The following is a 10,739-nucleotide window of genomic DNA, read 5'->3' on the forward strand; positions in this document are numbered from 1 at the left end:
CACTGTCTAAAACAGCGTCTCTCCCAGTGGATTTGTGAGGGCATCTCCAAGTATCCAAGACTGCGGGTCACCCTCTGCCGGGGGCAGTCGGGCACACTCTACGAGGGGCGTGGCCACGTCGGTTGTTTGTTCGGCTTTTATCCATGTCCTCTGTCTCTGTGGCGTTGTCTGTGCTGGGCATAGCCACCAGAGTGGGTCAGCTTTAGACATGGTTTCCCAGGGCGGGACTGTCTGGTGAGTGAGGGTCCGCTATTGTCTGTGGGTGAGGCTGGGACAGGCTATGTTACAAAGTAACCCGGCTCTCCCCTCACATACCTCTCTTTGCCCTCGGGTGTGATAGACCGAGTGTGGCGGGTGGGGCCAGTGCTTGGATGGACCAACTTTTGGTATGAGCTCACCTTGGAGCTCTGGGCTGAGTTTCCAAGAGGCATCGTAGCACTACGTTCATCGTAAGCTACGGCGTTCATCGTAGCGCTACGATGAACGTAGCGCTACGATGCCTCTGGGAAACTCAGCCCTGGCTTGTGTCCTGGCTGGCCAGTCCTTCGTTATTAAAGATGCCAGCAAGTGTGTATGGTGCGGTCGTGTATGGTGCGGTCGTGTAGCTGCACTTATGCCAATAGGAGCTAGCCCTGTGGGGCGGAGCTCCACGAAATAGAATGATTGTTACGCATTGTAACCCTAGTTCTATGAGTGGAGCGGAGCCCTACAGGGAACAGACTTGCTGACCCCTCAGTCAGTTAGGTACAGTTGTGCAGGTAAAGCCCCTTATACAGTGGTGCACCGGACCTGGTTGGACACAGGTGCGTATATGGATTTTTTTCTTCAGTCAATTGTAGCTAGCTAGGTTTCACTAGCCAATAGGAGCTAGCCCTGTAGGGCTCTGGTCCACTCATAGAACTAGGGTTACAATACATAACCATTGTTTGTGTGTACCAGTCAGTCGGTGTAATACCAGTCACTCTGTGAAATACCAGCTAGTTTAGTCTATCAGTCAGTCTTTGTATCAGTCAGTCTGTGTATCAGTCAGTCTCTGTATCAGTCGGTCTGTGTATCAATCAGTCTGGGTATCAGTCAGTCTGTGTATCAATAAGTCTGTGTACCAATCAGTCTGTGTATCAGTCAGTCTGTGTACTAATCAGTCTGTCTATCAGCTCAGACAAATTATCCATAAAAAAAAAAGAAGGGAACATTCATCCACCGGCAGCTAACGGGGAGCCAGCCTCCAGGTAAGACTTCATGGAAAATGGATCAGGCTTGAGTACAGACAGCCTCACAGCCCGGAGGACCTGCACATAGGGCTGTCGCGGTTACCGCAATATTGCACGACCGCGGTACTGTGAAAAAAATTGCGCTACTCCTCAGACAACCGCATCAACCGCGGTAACTAACGTTTTTTCATTTTGTTCTTACGTTTCATGAGGCTTTTCCCATTAGGGCTGTCAAATAAATATCAGGTATGGACTTGCTTTTTCCTCACTTAGCCTACCCTAAACAGCCAGCTCTGAGCAGAAACAGAACTCACACATTACCTGCAGGAGGAGCCCATCAATCCCAACGGGGATCCCCTCACCTGGTGGCACGAAAACAAAGCTAGATTTCCCCTTCTCTCTAAAGTCGCACGCAAGTATATGTGCATTTGTGCAACGAGCACATCTTCAGAGAGAGTTTTTAGTGCTGTCGGTAACATTGTTACCCCACTCCGATCCTAGCTGAAAGTAAATATGTTGGTGTTCCTTCAGCGCAACAAGGACATGAAAACCCCTGTCGAATTCAGTATAGCCCGTGCCTTCCCATGTAGGCCTACACTCTACCATACAAGTTAAGTTGTGCTTTAGAGAAGTATTTCATTTTATTATTGTTAGGCTATTGTTAAATTATAGGATAAATGGTTATGATTTTCCTACTGTATTTTTTAGAGCCTACTACTATATATTGCTACTGTATTTATTTAATGTAGCCTAGCCTATGTTTTCGTTTGATAAAAATGTATAGAAACGAATAACAGGTAGGCTACAGTACACACACTATAAAAATCTCATTTATAAAGCACAGCGGGGAAGAAAAAATATAGCGCAATTATACTGCATAGCCTACCGCAGTTGAAAGCCACCCTTTTGTACCACTGGGGACATTTCTTCACCGCGACAGCCCTACCTGCACACCCTGGTTCCACTGTGGTCGGTCACATTAGACCACTCCCACAGAGACACACTGATGGATATTCCAAATGTGCAGTACTGTAGCACAGGGGCGAATATACACAAGGGTCCTTGTTGAGAAGTGCACAGTGCCAAGGAGCGATAACCTAGCATCCTGATCTCACAAGTTCACATTCTGTTACTTTCCGCAGATCTGTCTGGAAAAGCTCCATAGAGATCTTTTTGGGCCCGAATAGAATTTGGTCGGGCCAGTCAGTGTCCTGGGGAATTACTGGCAGCTATGGGCGTGGTTAAGATATGATGACAGCGAGAAACTTGTGATGGTGGACGGTGATAGACAGATAGTTCATCCAATCACCTGCCTGTATTTTTTTTAAGTGCCTGCCCTTTTCCAAACAGTTCCCAACGGAGCTTTCTCATGGTTATGTGATACAAATCATCTGGCGTGTCAGGTTAGCAATAACCTGCTTACACACACAAAGCACAGTATCACTGATACTTTTTTTTATTATCCCTAATTGATTGAAATCTGAATGCTGGTTAGGAGGTTATCTACAGTATCTATACTATAATCTATACTATAAAGAGAGAAACGGTGGGTATAGGGTGCGTAGGGGTACGGTTGACCATGCAATTCACCACCTAGCCACCTAGTTTCACCGTCTGTAGGCATCAATCTTTTGTTGGATTGTTTGACCATAGTAATCAGAAAGTTGAAGAGCGAGCCTGTTGCATTAGCTCCGCCTACCCTCCTCTCTGGCAGACCAAACACTGCTGATGTAAAACATCACTACCTGTGCACCACTAATGAATACTGCGCGGGAATGTCGCCACAGACACCCAATTCACAAAACTTGCCAATGCTGCAGATAGAAAAGCTTTCATGAATGGGGAATAGGCTGAATTATTACTGTTACCTCAATCAGCGATAGTGACGAGACTGATTCACGTCTATGAATCAAGCTGATTTATTTGTATGAAAATCCTTGAGATTGCCACTGTGACGGGTGCAGATTCCAGTACATTCAGAATCAAAGAAGCGAAAATCTGCACTCACAAATATGTATAAATTATTAGTTTAATGCAAAGTACAGCAGCAAACAACAGACGTGTTTCAGCCCTATGGCCTTCGGCTTTTACTGCTGTACTATGTATTAAAATAAGCGTTTTAAAATAAGCGTTTAAACTTATTTGTGAGGGCAGATTTTCACCTTTTTGATTCTGAGGATTAATACATGTAATCACCCTTTATAAAAGGCTATCTGCCTGACTGATTGGATCCATTGTGAACAGCATATCTTCCTTTACCAACCGGTAGTGTTCAAAGGAAACTATGGGGAAGATAATTTTGCTGGTTGCCAAAAGGTCATACTTGGCCTTGGCTTTGCCCAGTACAACGCCCCAAACAAAATCATTTCCAATTTAGATACTTATCTTGATAGTATTTGAAGCTCTCAAAGTATAATCAGATGATTTCCTGACACATTAGTGCCACATACTGTACATCAGCAGATATGCTGTGTGTGTGTGTGTGTGTGTGTGTATAATGTGTGTGTGTGTGTGTGTTCGTTTGTGTTTAACGTTGAGTGAATGTCAACCACTTTGATGTGTGCAAAATTGACTCATGAGAAAAAATTGCATCTAAGAATAATTCCTTCAAACCAATTCTGATAACGAGTGCAATCATCGCCATTCTACACTTGGATTTCCAAAAAGGCCTTAGGGTGCGTGTCCACCGGGGAGCTGTATTTTAGAGCTGGCGCTGTTTTCTCGTTGTTTACAATGGGTAATGAGCTCTAGGGCGCTATAGGGACGAGAGCTGTGTTCCAAGCGCTACAGCGCCATGAGCTCTAGGCTTTTTTTGCAGTTGAAAAAAGTTAAACTTTTTGGGCTAGAGCTTGGCGCTGTTCAGCTACAAACAGCCTTAAGGTCTTAAGGCGGGTAAATACCTTTGTCGAAAGACTCTTTCTCAGCAAATAATTTGTAATTTTGCTGTTTCACCTTTAAATGTTTTTCACTTTGAATAAGCTGTTTCACTTTGACTGTGTACATAAGGCCATCCTGACTTTGCCAGCTCACATTCTCTCGCAAATCAGTCTGGATAATCTCCATAGAGATCTGTTTTACATTGTTTACATTTTGTTATCACTCACTCAGCTTTTTTTGTGCCAGGGTTGGAGTTAGGGTGAGTATCTATTTTGAGAGGAAGAGGTTTCATGCCATCTCTCCAGCCCCTGTTATGTCATCAATAATGCAGTGCTATCAAACCCCTGAGCTTGTTAGAGGAGGGAAAAGAGGGTGGTGTAAAACAGCACCACTACAACAAGAGGGATGCTGTCCTCTTATCTGCTGTGGTTGGTTTTAAGATTGAAATCGGAGACAATGTTGTTGTGTGCATGTGTGTGTATGAGAGAGAGAGAGAGAGAGAGGGTAGAGCCCCGAGTGCACCGAACCATCCCCTGCCGGCTCCGACCAGAGGGGGGCGCCACAGAGCCACTCAAACACGGCCGGCCATTCACCTCCATTCATTTGGATTTGTCAGTTTCAGATGGATGGACGGACAAACAGACAGACGGGCAGACAGACAGACAGACAGACGGGCAGGCAGGCAGGCAGACAGACAGACAGACAGACAGACAGACAGACAGACAGACAGACAGACAGACAGACAGACAGACAGACAGATAGACAGATAGATAGATAGATAATAGATAGATAGATAGATAGATAGATAGATAGATAGATAGATAGATAGATAGATAGATAGATAGATAGATAGATAGACGATTGCTTGATAGACCATGAAGGCTCCACGGGCTGTGCAATAATCAAACTAATTAGTTGTTTGTCTCCGTCTCATTCCAAATCATAGCACCACAAGGCTAAGCTGGCGAGGTTTGAGGATATATGGCATGCTCACCCACACTTCTTGGGTTCTTTACGCGATACGTGTTAATTTCATAGTTAATTTCAAAACCAGTGTTGCGTGTTTGACGTCAGTCAGTTGTTGTTTATTGCCTGTTTACCTTCTCCCGAATGTCGACATTGTTTCTATTTGGGGGGTGGGGGGTTTACACATGTTTCACTGAGAGAGAGAGAGAGAGAGAGAGAGAGAGAGAGAAAGAGAGACAGAGAGACAGAGAGACAGAGAGACAGACACCCTTGAGGCATGGGCATGTACAGTGTGTGTGTGTGTATTTTTAATTTGAATTTTATTTGGAATTCCACATGGTATCACAGATAAAAATATTCATAACACCAACAAATTAAATCTGAGAGGATAGCACTTAAAGCATTAATTAAAACACTTATTTCCAAAGTGGTCCTTGATGGTAACATGTGTGTGAGAGAGAGAGAGAGAGAGAGAGAGAGAGAGAGAGAGAGAAAGAGAGAGAGAGTGAGAGAGAGTGACAGAGACACAGATATACATATAGACAGAGGGAGAAAGAGCCAGCCACCCTTGTGGCATGGGCATGTACAGTATATGTGTGTGTGTGTGTGTGTGTGTGTGTGTGTGTGTGTGTGTGTGTGTGTGTGTGTGTGTGTGTGTGCGTGTATGTGTGCAAACGCGCGCCGTTCGTTATGGAGTAAAGCCAGGCTGAGATATTCTTAGAAGTTTACATAAAGCTTGCGGATGTTATAATAATTTATGGGGCAAAAAAGCCCTGGGTGCTCTCGCCTTACAACATTCATACTCTTCTCAACGGGCTCCACAGAGGAGGACCTGGGGAAAATTTTTACTTTAATTTTCTATACTTCCTCCTTTTGTCTTTCGAATTTTTTCCCTCAAAATCCTTTTTTCCTTATTTTCTGGTTCCATCTCTGTGAGGTGTGAAGCCTCCAGGGGGGAGTCTGCCTCACAGAGCGAGGCGTGGGAGGGTGGAGACGAGAGATTAAGGTGTGACGGGCTCCACTGGGCGGGTGGATGAGAGGGCCGCTTACCCAGAACCCGGGCTCCTGCGGGCAGGCTCACGCAGGCGCCGGCATGCCGCCTGATGCCCAAGCTTCGCCTCGCCAACGCTCCGGAGAGACCCTCCGCCCCCACCTGTACCCCACCTGGAACAGAGAGGAGAGGGTAGGAGAGAGGAGAAGGCAGGAGAGGAGAGAGGAGAAAGGGTAGGAGAGAAGAGAGAGGGTAGGAGAGGAGAGGAGAGAAGAGAGAGGGTAGGAGAGGACAGGAGAGGAGAGAAGAGAGAGGGAAGGAGAGAAGAGAGAGGGTAGGAGAGGAGAGGACAGGAGAGGAGAGAGGGCAGGAGATGAGAGAGGAGAGGGCCGGAGAGGAGATAGCAGGCGAGGAGAAGGCAGGAGAGAAGAGGAATACAGTAGAGAGAGAGAGAGAGTGCAGGAGAGAGGAGAGAAGAGTGCAGGAGAGAGAGAGGAGGGAGAGGAGAGAGAGAGGAGGGAGAGGAGAGAGGGAGAGGAGAAAGAGAGAGGAGAGAGAGATGAAAGTGCAAGGGAGAGAAGTGAGAGGAGGGAGAGAGAGAAGAGTGCAGGAGAGAGAGATGATGGAGAGAGAGGGAGAGGAGAAAGAGAGGAGAGGAGAGAGAGATGAAAGTGCAAGGGAGAGAAGAGAGAGGAGGGAGAGAGAGAGGAGAGTGCAGGAGAGAGGAGATGAGAGAGAGGAGAGTGCAGGAGGGAGGAGAGGAGAGAGAAAGGAGAGGAGAGAGAGGAGAGTGCAGGAGAGAGGAGAGGAGAGAGAAAGGAGAGGAGAGAGAGGAGAGTGCAGGAGAGGAGAGAGGGCGTATGAGACACAAACTCAGTAGACCTCCAGTGAAGCCAGCTGACATTTTGAAAGATAAACTTTTGAAAGATAAACTTTATTTGAAGTCAGTTTTTAAAAGCTGATGCATTCTCTATGGGGATGGCCAGAGCACCACACTGTTCTACAGTACGCCTGGGGGCCCGGGGGTACAAAAGAGATGACTCGGCACTACGAGTCAACGGAGTCAAAGGAATCATCTCCCGGGGGGGCGGGGCGTCAGCCACCTCTCACCACAGCCTGGCTTTATGCGGAGCGTTCTCCCCAGTGTGCGCGCCATTTGCATTGCGGCTAAAAAGAGAATATTAATCTCAAAACTCCTAACCAGAGCCTGACACAATTTGTTTGTGTATTTGCATACAGTTTGGCTCTCCAGAGCAGGGGGGGGCTGTGTTCTGAAAGCGGGGAGGACGAGTGTCTACCGCCTGTGCCCGAGCAGGATGGTGGCGTTGGCAGGCCTCCCTATCGCCAGTGGGCGGCAGGAACGATGGGGCTCCGCGCCAGGTGTCGGTCACATGACCTCCACAAGTAAGAGTAACCCCACCCCCACAACCCCCAAGCGGCATAATAAATCATCACGGCCGTGGCTGGCGAGGTGTACAGTACACACACACGCATGCACTCTTGTGCTCACACACAGACAGAGACAAAGCGAGTCTCTCTCTCTCTCTCACAAACAAACACACATTCACACACGCACGCACACACACACTCACACTCTATATCTTTCTCTCTCACACACCATAAATCCGCTCATCCGATGACAGCACTCGTGGTTTTAACCAGTCCGAACTGGTTTGAACCTAATGAAGCCCAAAGCGAAATGCGTTGTTCGCGGTAACCATTAAACAAAGTATTTTCTGTAGCCTCGCCCAGGTATGCGCTGGATCTCTTGTATTTTGAATTTAGCCAGTGTGTTCCTGCCCCAGCAGCATCCTGGATGGAGTAGCACAGCTGTGCACAGGGCACTTATAAAAAACATAAAGTTGTGGCATGGTGTCGTGAGCGTTTTATTCATAAATCAGCTTGGCAGCTAAACTCAAACTAAATTGTGTCGGGTAACTGCCTACGAGCTATGCTCCATTTCTCTGGAGTAGAATTTGTTTGCAAGGTCTGTTGTGAAAGGTGATATATCAAGAAAAAAGCAGTTATGGAAAGTGATATCAGAAACACACTGGGGAGGAAACTGAAAGCATCCAACTGTAAACGTGTTTTCCCACCTGTGGAGTGCTAGCAGGTAAGCTACATGAGCTTTCAGGTTTAATGGCTGTCTTCAGTTGAACGGGAGCGCTCATAAAAGGTGTCAACAACCAACGTGAGACTGTAGTTTTGACACAGCCAGAATGTTCCGGAAGGAAAAACCTTGCTGCCAAGCGGGTAGTCTTCCTGCCATTTTAATGTTTAGCAAAGGCTTAGACACACACACATTATTGTGCCCAAAATAACTAATTTGTTTAGCCAATCGATTGACAAACAGAGCGAGTCTCTCCATCTTCTCCCGGGTCTTGTCTTACGCCTGGGATACACGGCATTGAACCGAGAACAAGAAAGACAATGAGAACGAGAATGACCTCCAAGTTACATGTAATGTTTTATCAGAGTTGCCAAGTTATCAGGGTGACATCAAAACGCTATCGCAACACCATTCGCAACACTAGGCATGACCGTGCCTGTTATAAACAGACCCTGACAGTTATCTGTGAAAATAATTTGTTTTGAATGCATTTATTTAGGGCTACCTGTCTTCAACCAAAGGAAATTTTGGACAGCCTGTTCTCAGGCCTTCATTTCCAAATTAGGGTGATCCTATTCCTTAAGTAATTAACTAGGCATTCATTATTCAGCAAAAGTTGTAGGCATAGTATTATTTCAGTCGAGATCACTTTTGTCAAATTTGAACATTTATTATACATGCGGCATAAAACAGCATATGAATTTTGGCGGTGTGCTCTGTCCGGGGGGCCCCCCGCCTTCCACCGATGTGGAAAGCGCATAGCAGGGGGAGGCAATCTAGGTGTTCCCCCCCTCTGGGCCGCTTGGCCCAGAGAGCCAGAAAAGGGGGAACGGCATCTAGCCCCCTGCCTCAATTACGATCAGAGTGGGCCGCGATCGGGAAGATGCTCGGAGGTAACTCAGCCCACTAAGACCGTCAAAGAGCGCCACAGGAGGACTGCTGTACATTATAGTCCCTGGCCCCCACGGGCCGACGCTTCGTGGGTTCCGAGGGAGATACAGCCTAGTGTCTCTGCCTCCATGGCGACCGGAGGGACAGCTGGATGGCCATTCGGAGACGTTTCGGCCCACGGTCACCACGGAGAGCCACAGAGACCAGCTAGTGTCTACTCTGGCATCCACTAGCCGATGCTAGTGGAATACCTGACAAACTTACCCCGGACAGAGAGCAACGATGACAACGGATGACATCGACATATGCAGGAGGAGCAGGGGAGGAGGTGGGGCGAGCATGCAATGCACAACCAGCAGTAATGGCAAGCGCGAACAATGACATGTTTTGACAGCTTAAATACATGGCTCTAGTGAGCTGACCAATGCTATGACAGCTACAGTCAGCTGGTGCTGGCGTCATGCTTGACTGATTAACCTCTGCTGACTACCCCGGCCGTGACGTACGTGCCTCGCCTGAATTTGCGTCGGAGACTTCATTATTATTACTGTTGTTGTTTCTTTTGATGTAGGCCTGCTAGACCAGGCGCTTCGACTCACTTCCACTCGACCTCAAGGTGGTCTACCCTGGATCATATGCCATAGCCTAATGACCTCTCATGTTGTCCATCCATCCAAATGATTTAAATAAATGCACTTTCCAATGTCTGAATAAAATCATAAGTCCGATTGCGCTATTCCTTTGAGGTGGCAACCCGAGTCCGAAATCAGTCTTTCAGTTTTTAGTCTTAATGCAAATAACCTGCATGATCTCAGTCTTTGCAAAATCATATAGTCGGTGACTAAAAACTCCACGTCTAGATATGAGAGGTGTCAGACTTTTCGAAGACTTATGGATGTTTGGAGATCAGGCACGTGCACTCATAGACCTCACGGGGGGCAAGGGACCCTGCCTTTTTCGCCACTCATAGAGAAGTGCCTTTTTTTCTGCAGGCTAAACCTTTTCTTTTTTTTTGCGCATAGCCTGTCCTGCATAACATATTTTGATGGAATCAAGGTTGGAAAGTAATTTGTTTCTCCCGGGCAATGCCCTACCCACTACCCTCTCTCTTGTTTTCCTAGCTGGTTATAAGTCAGTTTATCTCCCCAAGAATCTTCCGATTATCACTCGCTCAAACTACATTCGATATAATGTAGACTTAGCCTACTGATAAATAGCAGATTCTTGTAACATATGCTGTTTTGTATATGCAAAATAATGATGCCATTACTAATCGCTTTTATAATTTGTCCCCTTTTCTTGTAACCAGATCATAGCTACATTTCCAATACTGGGACTCGGGAGGTCCAGGTCCCGCGCTTCAGGGCTCTGGAGGTGTGCAGGTCCTGGAGGGCAGGTTGCAGCCAATGTCACCTAATGATATTATAAATATGTTACAACACCCCCGTTTTATGAGAAAGTAGCCCATGTCTTCATTTAATGTCATGTTGTATGCGCAACAATTACCTTGGGAAAATAAAAACGTAGTTCTATAGTACCCGTGCAGTTTTTTGTCATGTATTTATTCTAGAAAACATAGCCTATTCTCACAATGAGATCTTCACTTGATCAAACACACCTGTGTACTGAATCGTTTGTCCTAAGGCATTGTATTGCAGTGTTGTGCTGCGCATATAGTCTATTGTGATAAAAT

Source organism: Borostomias antarcticus (assembly GCF_949987555.1).
Source record: "Borostomias antarcticus genome assembly, chromosome: 17".
In the NCBI taxonomy this organism is placed as follows: domain Eukaryota; kingdom Metazoa; phylum Chordata; class Actinopteri; order Stomiiformes; family Stomiidae; genus Borostomias; species Borostomias antarcticus.